The sequence below is a fragment of the Lathamus discolor genome, chromosome 4 (genome assembly GCF_037157495.1).
Source record: "Lathamus discolor isolate bLatDis1 chromosome 4, bLatDis1.hap1, whole genome shotgun sequence".
In the NCBI taxonomy this organism is placed as follows: Eukaryota; Metazoa; Chordata; class Aves; order Psittaciformes; family Psittacidae; genus Lathamus; species Lathamus discolor.
This window is the reverse complement of record NC_088887.1, coordinates 86,483,452-86,491,984: the sequence shown is the minus strand read 5'-3', so window position 1 is coordinate 86,491,984 and position 8,533 is coordinate 86,483,452. Positions and strand designations below refer to the sequence as shown.

Sequence of the window (8,533 nt, the reverse complement as noted above, 5' to 3'; positions counted from 1 at the left end):
TTTCTAGTCAGTGATTTCAGTCTCTGAGCAGGCATACGTGTGTTTGCAGGTTAATCATTATTTAGGGTTTTGTTACTCTGTCCGTAAATTTCTTAAATGTGTATCTGCATATATTGAATGCTGGAGATCTCTAGGTATTTTTTGACTAGCTTGATATCCTCCTGAGATTCTCACTGCACTAAGCCTTGCTGACATAATTTTAGGGAAAGGCTTAAATTATTCAGTTGAATAGCATGTATTTTGGGATGAAATTCCTTCACTATATTCTCTGGTCCAAATCGGTTTTTACACAATTCCTTTTGTAAAACAGAAGCACATACCCACAATGCATCCTGCCAGGAGGTTAACGTGAAATTTGAATCTCAAAATGGGGCTGCTTCAGCTTAAGAGTGTCCCTGTTCTAGCCTGTCTGGAGGATGAGAGCTTAGTGTTTGGCTACGTATTGTCATGCAGTGGAGGATTCAGAATCCATGTGCTGTGCCTGCTGGGTAACTGATCTCAACAATAGACCATTATATAAAAGCTAGATGGTGAGGACAGTATCAACATATGTCCTTTGTAAAGTGATTGTGACTGCTGTATGTCTTGATGAACTTAGGGCTGTCACTATACATTAGGAATGCTCTGTACACAAGAGTTACGGGTTCTCCTAAGCAATACCTTGTGCTGTCTCTGTATGGCTCTGATATTTAATCAGGAGTTGAGTTTCTAGGAGCTGAGCTTGGAGCACTAGCACAAATACCTGAGTTCAGTTGTCTTGAGATCTGTGCTGTCCAAAAATAAGCTGCCAGTTAATTTAAAACTCCCTTGGGGTTAGTCTGAACCAGTAAGCAGGCTGGCTGAGTCAGTGTTTTGAATTCAAGTACTTCAATATTGTCTAACTCCCATGTTAGGGAAAGTTTTGATGGCTTAAATCTAGTGATTTGTGCATTTATGCTATGTTTCCCATTCTATGACGCAGACTAGTACATTATACGTATATTTAGCACAATAATACATTGCTTTCTCAGAGTTTTCTAAGATGATATGCTTAAATTTTTCTAATATGTTTTTGGTATAAATGGAAGGTCTTTACAAATTCCAACAGGTAAATGCAGCTAGATTTTTGTGAGGTGTGATGGGAGAGCAAGGGCGGCCATGAGGGAAGATCATCAGGGGAGGGCTGGGGCGGTCATGAGGGGACAGGAGAAGCAGCCATGAAAGGTAAGGGAAGATCGTGAGGGGAGAGCAGGGGCAGCCATGATGGAAGATCATGAGGGGAGAGGTGGGGCAGTCGTGAGGGTGTTAGCGTAAGAACAAACACATAACCACCGGAATGGTTATATGAGGTGCTTTATTGCAGCGCTGGGAAACCAGGGGCACGCGCCCAAATCTGGCTTCAACCTCATCACATTGCATTCGCAATTTATACACTAAAAATTTCGTAACTGATACATATTCAACACAGATTACAACATTAACTAATACATACGCATCAAGGATTACCACATCAGTCTATTATGACATCAGCCTCTTCTGTGCTTGCGCAGCCCCCTCTGGTGGTCGTCCTGATGAAGTAAGGAGTCTTCCTCAGATGAAGTAAGAAATCTTCCTTGGCTTGTCCTTTTCACCTTTTCGTTCTTTGGACATGTCCCAACCTTTGTGTGGACGCCAGCATTTTCTTATCTTCCCTTGACTACCTCTGGTATGTGTAGGTTCTGCTTGGGTAGAGTTTCACCATACACACTTCTCCAAATCCACCATACACCCTTCACCATATATGGTTATGTTTGTTAGCTTTTGCTACTAAGACTACCATTGTAACGTTTGTTATAGAATAACCATGATACAAAACTTCAAACAAAACTGCAAAGTTACGACCATCTTCTAATATACAAAACCTCACTATTGATTTTTAGATTTTTCAAATATAATGATTTCTACTATTTTATATGATTATTTTATCATAAAACTTTGCCCTTTCCTAACAAGGGGACAGGAGAGGCAGCCATGAGGGGAAATTGTGGGACAGGAGAGGTGGCCATGAGGGGAGAGGCGAGGTCTTGAGGTGAGAGCAGAGGCAGTGATTTGGAGAAAACTCCAGGAACAAACTTGCCAACAGATGACAAGCAGGTATTCTTAATTGCAGCGCCGGGAGACACGGGGGATAGCTCCTTCTAACGTGTGTCCCCGTATTGCTATACAGGTCATCCTTACATATTATATCATTTTCCAGAAAGTTCCCTGCATGCATACAAAAATGTGATGGTGGTCTTTAAGGGTCGTTTTTCTCAACAATCTTCATAACCAGCTTAATTAACGTTACAGACATAGCAGTCACCCTGTCCTTCTGCTTATCAGTTAGTTTAACTGCCCATCCTGGACATCTGCTAGTCCCAGATACTCCCCATTCCCAGGTCCTGCTTTTCTGTTCTGCTTTTCTTACGCCTTTTGTACTAAGGTCCTAAGGACCTGAAACTATGTCAACTACCTTCAAGCACCACAGTTATTTTCCATTACAAAGCCATCAAACTTAACCTTACTTAGAACTGATCACATTTTGTGCTTTTGTGCCTCCTTGTCTCAGCAGACATGGCCCATGAGAGAAGATCTTGAGGGGAAAGTCAGGGTGACCATGAGGGGTAGAGGTGACAGATATATAATGTGTGCCACTATGAGGGGCAGCTGTGACTGGAGATCATGAAGGGGAGCTGTGAGGGGAGATTAGATTGCCCTTAGTGACAAGATTTTGGGTAACAGTTGGGCTCAATGATCTTAGAAGGATGGAAAACAGGGTCTGCTATATACCAGGGCTACTCGTTCTTCCCTTGCTTGGATTTCCTCAGCTGCCCGTCCCTGAGAACTCAGTTGACAACCTGCTCATCTTCCTGCAAGGTCGTCTGTCACTGCTCTCTTCACAGGTTGCTTGTCGCTTTCTCCTGTCTCATGCAGAGCCTGGCAACCTTCCCATTCAGTAGTATTTTTAGATCGGTGAAGCCATGATTACCTTGAACCAAGCAAAGCTAGGTAGTTTTACCTTCTCTCCCCTGAAAAGCTTTTCCGGTGTTCACTTTTGGGAGCAACAGGAGGCACCTGCAATGGCAATGTGTAAGTTAGCAGGGGGCAAGGACCTCCCTGCCCAACTGCTACCCTGGCTCTGAAAGGCACATCCCTTGTATGTGTTTGCTCAGCTCAGCTGAGCCAGCTGTGGTGGGATCGCCACACAAAGCACGATGGCCAACCTGCATCAGCCTTGCTCTGCCCTTGGGCAGAGCTGCAGGCCAGTGCATGACCGTGCTTGTCCCTGCGGCAGCAGCCCCATCTTCTGAGAGGGGAGGCTTTGGTTGTCACACTGCCCGTGCACTTCACATACCTCTACTGTTTCTGGTGCCGCTCCTGGTGCTGGTGGCTCCTCACCCGACATCCTGGCCAGCCCAGCCACCTCCTCCCCAAGGAGTTCCTCGTGATGATTGATGAGGAATTCCACCAGCTGTGTCACCAGCACAGGCAAACTGCTGGTTTCACCGAGGTGTCTGATAAGGGCTCAGCCTTTTACATCTGAGCTCTTCCTGGCTGCTGCCCAATGGCTTTGCTGAAGGAGGAGGCAGCCAGGGCCTTTTGAGCAGCAAAGCTCGGCCTGGGAGGCTGTAGCTGGCAGGTGAATACAACATACGTTCCCTGTTTCCTGCACCATGTCATCAAAGGGCAGCTCATGGGGTGGGCTGAGCAGGCTTGGCCCTAGGTTCCTGGCTGTCTTATTGCTGGTGGCCATGTTCCTGCTGATGTTACTGAGCAGGGACAGCAAGTGCCTGAGCAGGAGGAGGTTGGCTTCAGGTACCTTGCTGGCCACCCTGATGGAACAGGAACATGTTAGTGAAGTCGGTGTTGACAGCACAGGTCTCCCAGGCTGATCTCACCCAAGGACACCACCTGGCTTCAGGGACTGCCTTCACTGAGAAAACCACATCTGTTCCTCCCTGCCCTTCAGAAAGAGGCCCTTGCTGGAGCAAGCCCCAGTGCCTGCACGAAGTGCTCCATGGAGAGAAATGCTTTTCTGTGCCCCTTTCCCCCCAGAGATAAACCCCACAGCCACAGGAGGTGGCTTGCAGAAACCATGGCTATTTCAGGCAGGCCACTGCTTTGTATTGGAGCCGCGGTGTGTGCCAGTCCCTGCAGAGAAGGCAGGCTGCTGGCATGCTTGTCTTTTAGCGCTGCCAGACTCTGCTGCCTGTTGGTCTTATCCAGGGCGCTTATCCACTTCTTGTATAGCTAGACATCAAGGAGCTTGGAGGGGATCTTGTGCAGGAGGTCCTGCAGTGCCAAGGGCTGTGCCTGAGGCTTTGGACACTGCCCCCAGGAGCACCCACAGCACCCCTGGCCCTCTGGCTCATGGGCAGGCAGCTGGGTATGGGGTTTGGAATGTATCGAAACTGGCAGAGACCATGGGAAGGAGGAACCACAGCAGGCAATTAAGAGTGACCCGTCACTGACTGGTACTTGGAAGATGTTGGAACTGGCAAGGAACAAGGATGTCAGAACTGGAAAGAGGGTGTTAGTAAGATAGATCAGATAGACCTTTTGCCTGGTGTCGTAAATGTAACCGCAAGGAAGACGCAGATGTGCTTGGCTTGGAAGCATATAAATATCGTGCAATCCTTGTAATAAACGATCCAGCTTGTACTCTACCTCTGGGTCTGTGCCTTCCATCCTCACAGCTGGGTTTCGATTCTGCTCCCGCATGTGCCCATCAGCACCAAGAGAGCCGGGAGCTGCTGGGCTCACCTTGATGATGACAGCCAGCAGCAGCACAGGCTGGCTTTGGAGCTGGACCTCCAGCCCGCTGTCAAGGGCCACCCTGATCTCACAGGAGGCACTCTCAGTGGCTGCCTGCTGGAAGATCCCCTCCGTGCATGGCCCGTGCTCCTTCAGCAGAGCCAGCAGGTCCTGAGGGGACAGAAGGAGAGCAGTTACTGGGCTGGAGACAGGCACTGGGGCAGGTGCTGGGGACAGCCCCTCTGTGGAGGAGCTGGTGGGATGGTGTGGGGTGGGATGGGATGGGGACACCCTGGCCAGGCTGGCTTACCTGGATGGGCTGGGGCAGCATGCCATCCTGGCTGCACAGAGCAGCCAGGGGCCAGCCGAAGGGATCTACCCAGCCAAGAGAGCCTGACAGCCCTGGCGCCTCTGCTGCAGCCGAGATCCCTGGCTGTGCAAATGGCCAGGGCAGCATCATTATGCAGGTCCCGCCTGCTGCCAAGAGAAATAGAGCAAAGAGTCGTGGAGGAGAAGCCCCAGGAGAGTGCTTCCAGACTCCCTCAGTGCTGTCTTTCCACCGCCAAGGGGGCAAGAGAGGCAGTGTTGTTTGGGAATGAGACCCTGGGGCTCAGCCTCACCCTGCCGCAGAGTGATGGGTATGGATGTTCCCTGTGGGAGGGGCAGTTGCAGCCCCATCTCAGCATGTGTGCCTGCCTGCAAGAGCAGGAGAGAAGAGCCAGCCTGCCCCCACCTTCTCCCAAACTCACCAGCTGCATGGCCATGGCCACCTTCACTGCTAGAGGGAATGGGAGGTGGCAGCTGCTTGGCACCTGCAAGAAATGTGCTGCACTCACCAAGTGCACTGCGGGCCCGCAGCAGAAAGGACCCCCAGTGAGCTGAATCAGCCCTGTCTGTGTCTGAGAGGTGGGGATGGGTTTGATTACACCCGAAGTGACCCTTACCTGAGCCTGGCACTAGAGCAGCTTCTCCAGACTGCTGGTGTGTAGTGTCATCGCCTGGACAAGGGGAAAAGAGCAGAAGGTGAGGAGCGATGCAGCTGATGCTGGGCTGCAGCAGCACCTGGGGGCAGAGTAGAGGCAGGAGGGATACTCACAGCATTGCAGCCGCTCAGCTCCTTCAGCACCAGCACAATGGAGGGCAGCTGGGTGACCCAACGTACCTCCACTCCTTCAGGTGGCCTTTGCACTTGGAAGGGGCAGAGAAAGAGCTGTGTGAGACCCTAGGCCAGCTCTTCCTTCTGCTGCCAGCTTGGGGAGCACTTCCACGCTCAGTATTGCCCGGCAGTGGAGCGGGAGCAGCAGCAGGGCAAGGATGTGGCTGGGCACGTGTTAGCTGGACACAGCTGGGTGAGGGAGCTCTGCCAGATGTGCCTGCTCAACAGTGGGGCACCTCTGCCTGCAGCTATTGGTACACCTCTCCTAGCTCAAAAGAGGTGTTTCCTCATCATGTAAATGCCAAGCGCGGAGCATCCCCTGTGATGGGAGCACAGGCTACCCAGGCTGCAGTGCCAGGCAGGGCTTACCCAAGGAGAGTGCTGACCCAGAGCTCCTTCACCGCCCAGGAGCTGGCAAAAGAAAGGAGACATAGCCTGAGAGACCACTGTGCTCCAGCCTACAGGCAGGGGAGGGTGCTGGCACAGCGTTGCCTGTGGGGATGGACACAGGGGAAGGATGATGCCTCATGGAGCAGGACAGAGATGCCGCCCAGCCGTCTGGTGGGACTTGACACTGAGACTCACCAGAAGGTGATGATACAGTAGCCACAGGGTCAGATGAAGATGAGGGAGCTGCTGGTCTTTCCTTCCTCCTCCTCAGCAGCATCCCCAGCTGCACCCTTCCCGCAGCTCAACAGCTGTAACAGCCCCATGGCCAGGAAGAGCTGCGGGTGCAGGGTGCTGCCATGTCTGCAGAGAGGAGCGTCAAGGAGTGATCTGAAGGTGGCTGTGCCAGCTGGCTCCCTTCTAGCACCCACCATCATGACAGGGCCGGGAGACAACTTGAGCATAAAAAACGTAAATCAAAATACACAGGACAGGAGTGTGCCTTTACAATAGGTGGGGACTCCCAGTGCTGCTGGTGCTGCCTCAGCACTGTCAGTGTCAGTGTGTCAGGCGCTGGGGCCATTGCCAGGGCACCACGGGGTTATAACAGAACATTATGGCTGAGGGAGCTGGGTCTCTTTAGCTTGGTGAAGAGGAGACTGAGGGGTGACCTCATCAATGTTTACAAATATGTAAAGGGTAGGTGTCAGGATGATGGAGCTAGGCTTTTTTCAGTGATATCCAGTGATAGGACAAGGGGCAATGGGTGTAAACTAGAGCATAGGAAGTTCCACGTTAACATCAGGAAGAACTTCTTTACTGTAAGAGTGACAGAGCACTGGAACAGGTTGCCCAGGGGGGTTGTGGAGTCTCCTACACTGGAGATATTCAAGGCCCGCCTGGACAAGTTCCTGTGTGATGTACTGTCGGTTACCCTGCTCTTGCAGGGGGGTTGGGCTAGATGATCTTTTTAGGTCCCTTCCAACCCTTGGGATTCTGTGATTCTGTGATTATGGTGACCTCAGTTTTGGAACCCGGGCACCCAGGTAGGAGTGGGCCCTGTGGATCTCTCCCCAGTTTGCTCATGTCCAGCCCCATCCCCAAGGACTGCACTCTTAACTGCAGTGTCCACCAATGGAAAGTCATGTCTCCTGCAGCCATGGTCTTCTGACTCATGGGACCAGGGACCCCCAGGTCTGCCATGCAGGTTGAAGACTGAGGCAAAGCAAAGGTATTAAATGCCTCTGTCTTGTCTTCATCCCTAGGTTTCAGTGACCATTTCCATTAAGTATCAGTCAGATACTTTCCTTAGGCCTCCTCTTGCTATTAGCATAATTCAAAAAGCCTTTTGTTGTTTTCTGATAGAACACTGGCCAGTTTCATCTCTAGTTGAGCTTTGGCCTTTTGTGATGTCTCCCTCTATGTGTGAGCCACAGCTCAATAGTCTTCCCGAGAAGCTCAGCCTTGCTTCTAGAAGGCATGCAATTTCTTTTTTCACCTTAGTTCCAGAAGGAGTTCCAGGCTGGTCTTCTGCCGCACTTGCTGACTTCCATTGACACTATGGGATTGCTGCGCCTGTGCTTTCAAAATGGTTCTTCTTTTAACATGACCAGCTCTCATTGACCCCTAAGTCCCCAGAAGCTCATTTCCAGGGGACCCTGCTAAATAGCTCCCTGTGCAGCTTCAGTTTGGCTCTCTTGATATCCAGAGCAGCAATTACACTGAACTTTCTTCTCTTGACACCCAAAATTTTAAAGTCAAGGTCTTTGGGATTACAGTGGCCAAGACAGCCTTCTGCCATCACATCTCCCATGAGTCCTTGATTCACAAAGAGCAAGTCTAGGAGGGCACCTTTCCTATTTGGTTCACTGAGTGCTTGTGAAAAGAAATTGTGTTCAACAAACTTCAGGAATTTACCAGCCTTACTTGTCCCAGCAGTGATAATATGGTGTTCCCAGCTGAGGTGTGGGAAATCGAAATCCACATAAGGACAAGGGCTGTCTATCCAGAGATTTCTGTTAATTGCCTATAGAATAACACACCAAAGATATCCTGCTGGCTGGGTGATTGATAGTAGACACCGACAAGGACATCGTCTTTGTTTTCCATCCCCTGATCCTTACCCTCAGACTCTACCACATCATCCCTGATGGTAAGTCCAATCCGTTTTACTCTACACAGTGGACATTACACTTTAGATAGAATCATAAAATACTTAGGGTTGGACAGGACCTGAAG

The 8,533-nt window shown here is 50.5% G+C and overlaps 1 long non-coding RNA gene across 1 annotated transcript; it reads right to left on the bottom strand.

Moving 5' to 3' along the window:
• Window positions 1-1,389: 1,389 nt before the first annotated feature.
• LOC136012756 (uncharacterized) lies at window positions 1,390-3,515 on the bottom strand. Its single transcript, XR_010611939.1, has 3 exons — window positions 3,353-3,515; window positions 3,017-3,072; window positions 1,390-1,748 (listed from the first exon to the last, which is right to left on the bottom strand). It is a non-coding gene; the product is annotated as an uncharacterized LOC136012756 (long non-coding RNA).
• Between the last annotated feature and the right edge of the window lie 5,018 nt (window positions 3,516-8,533).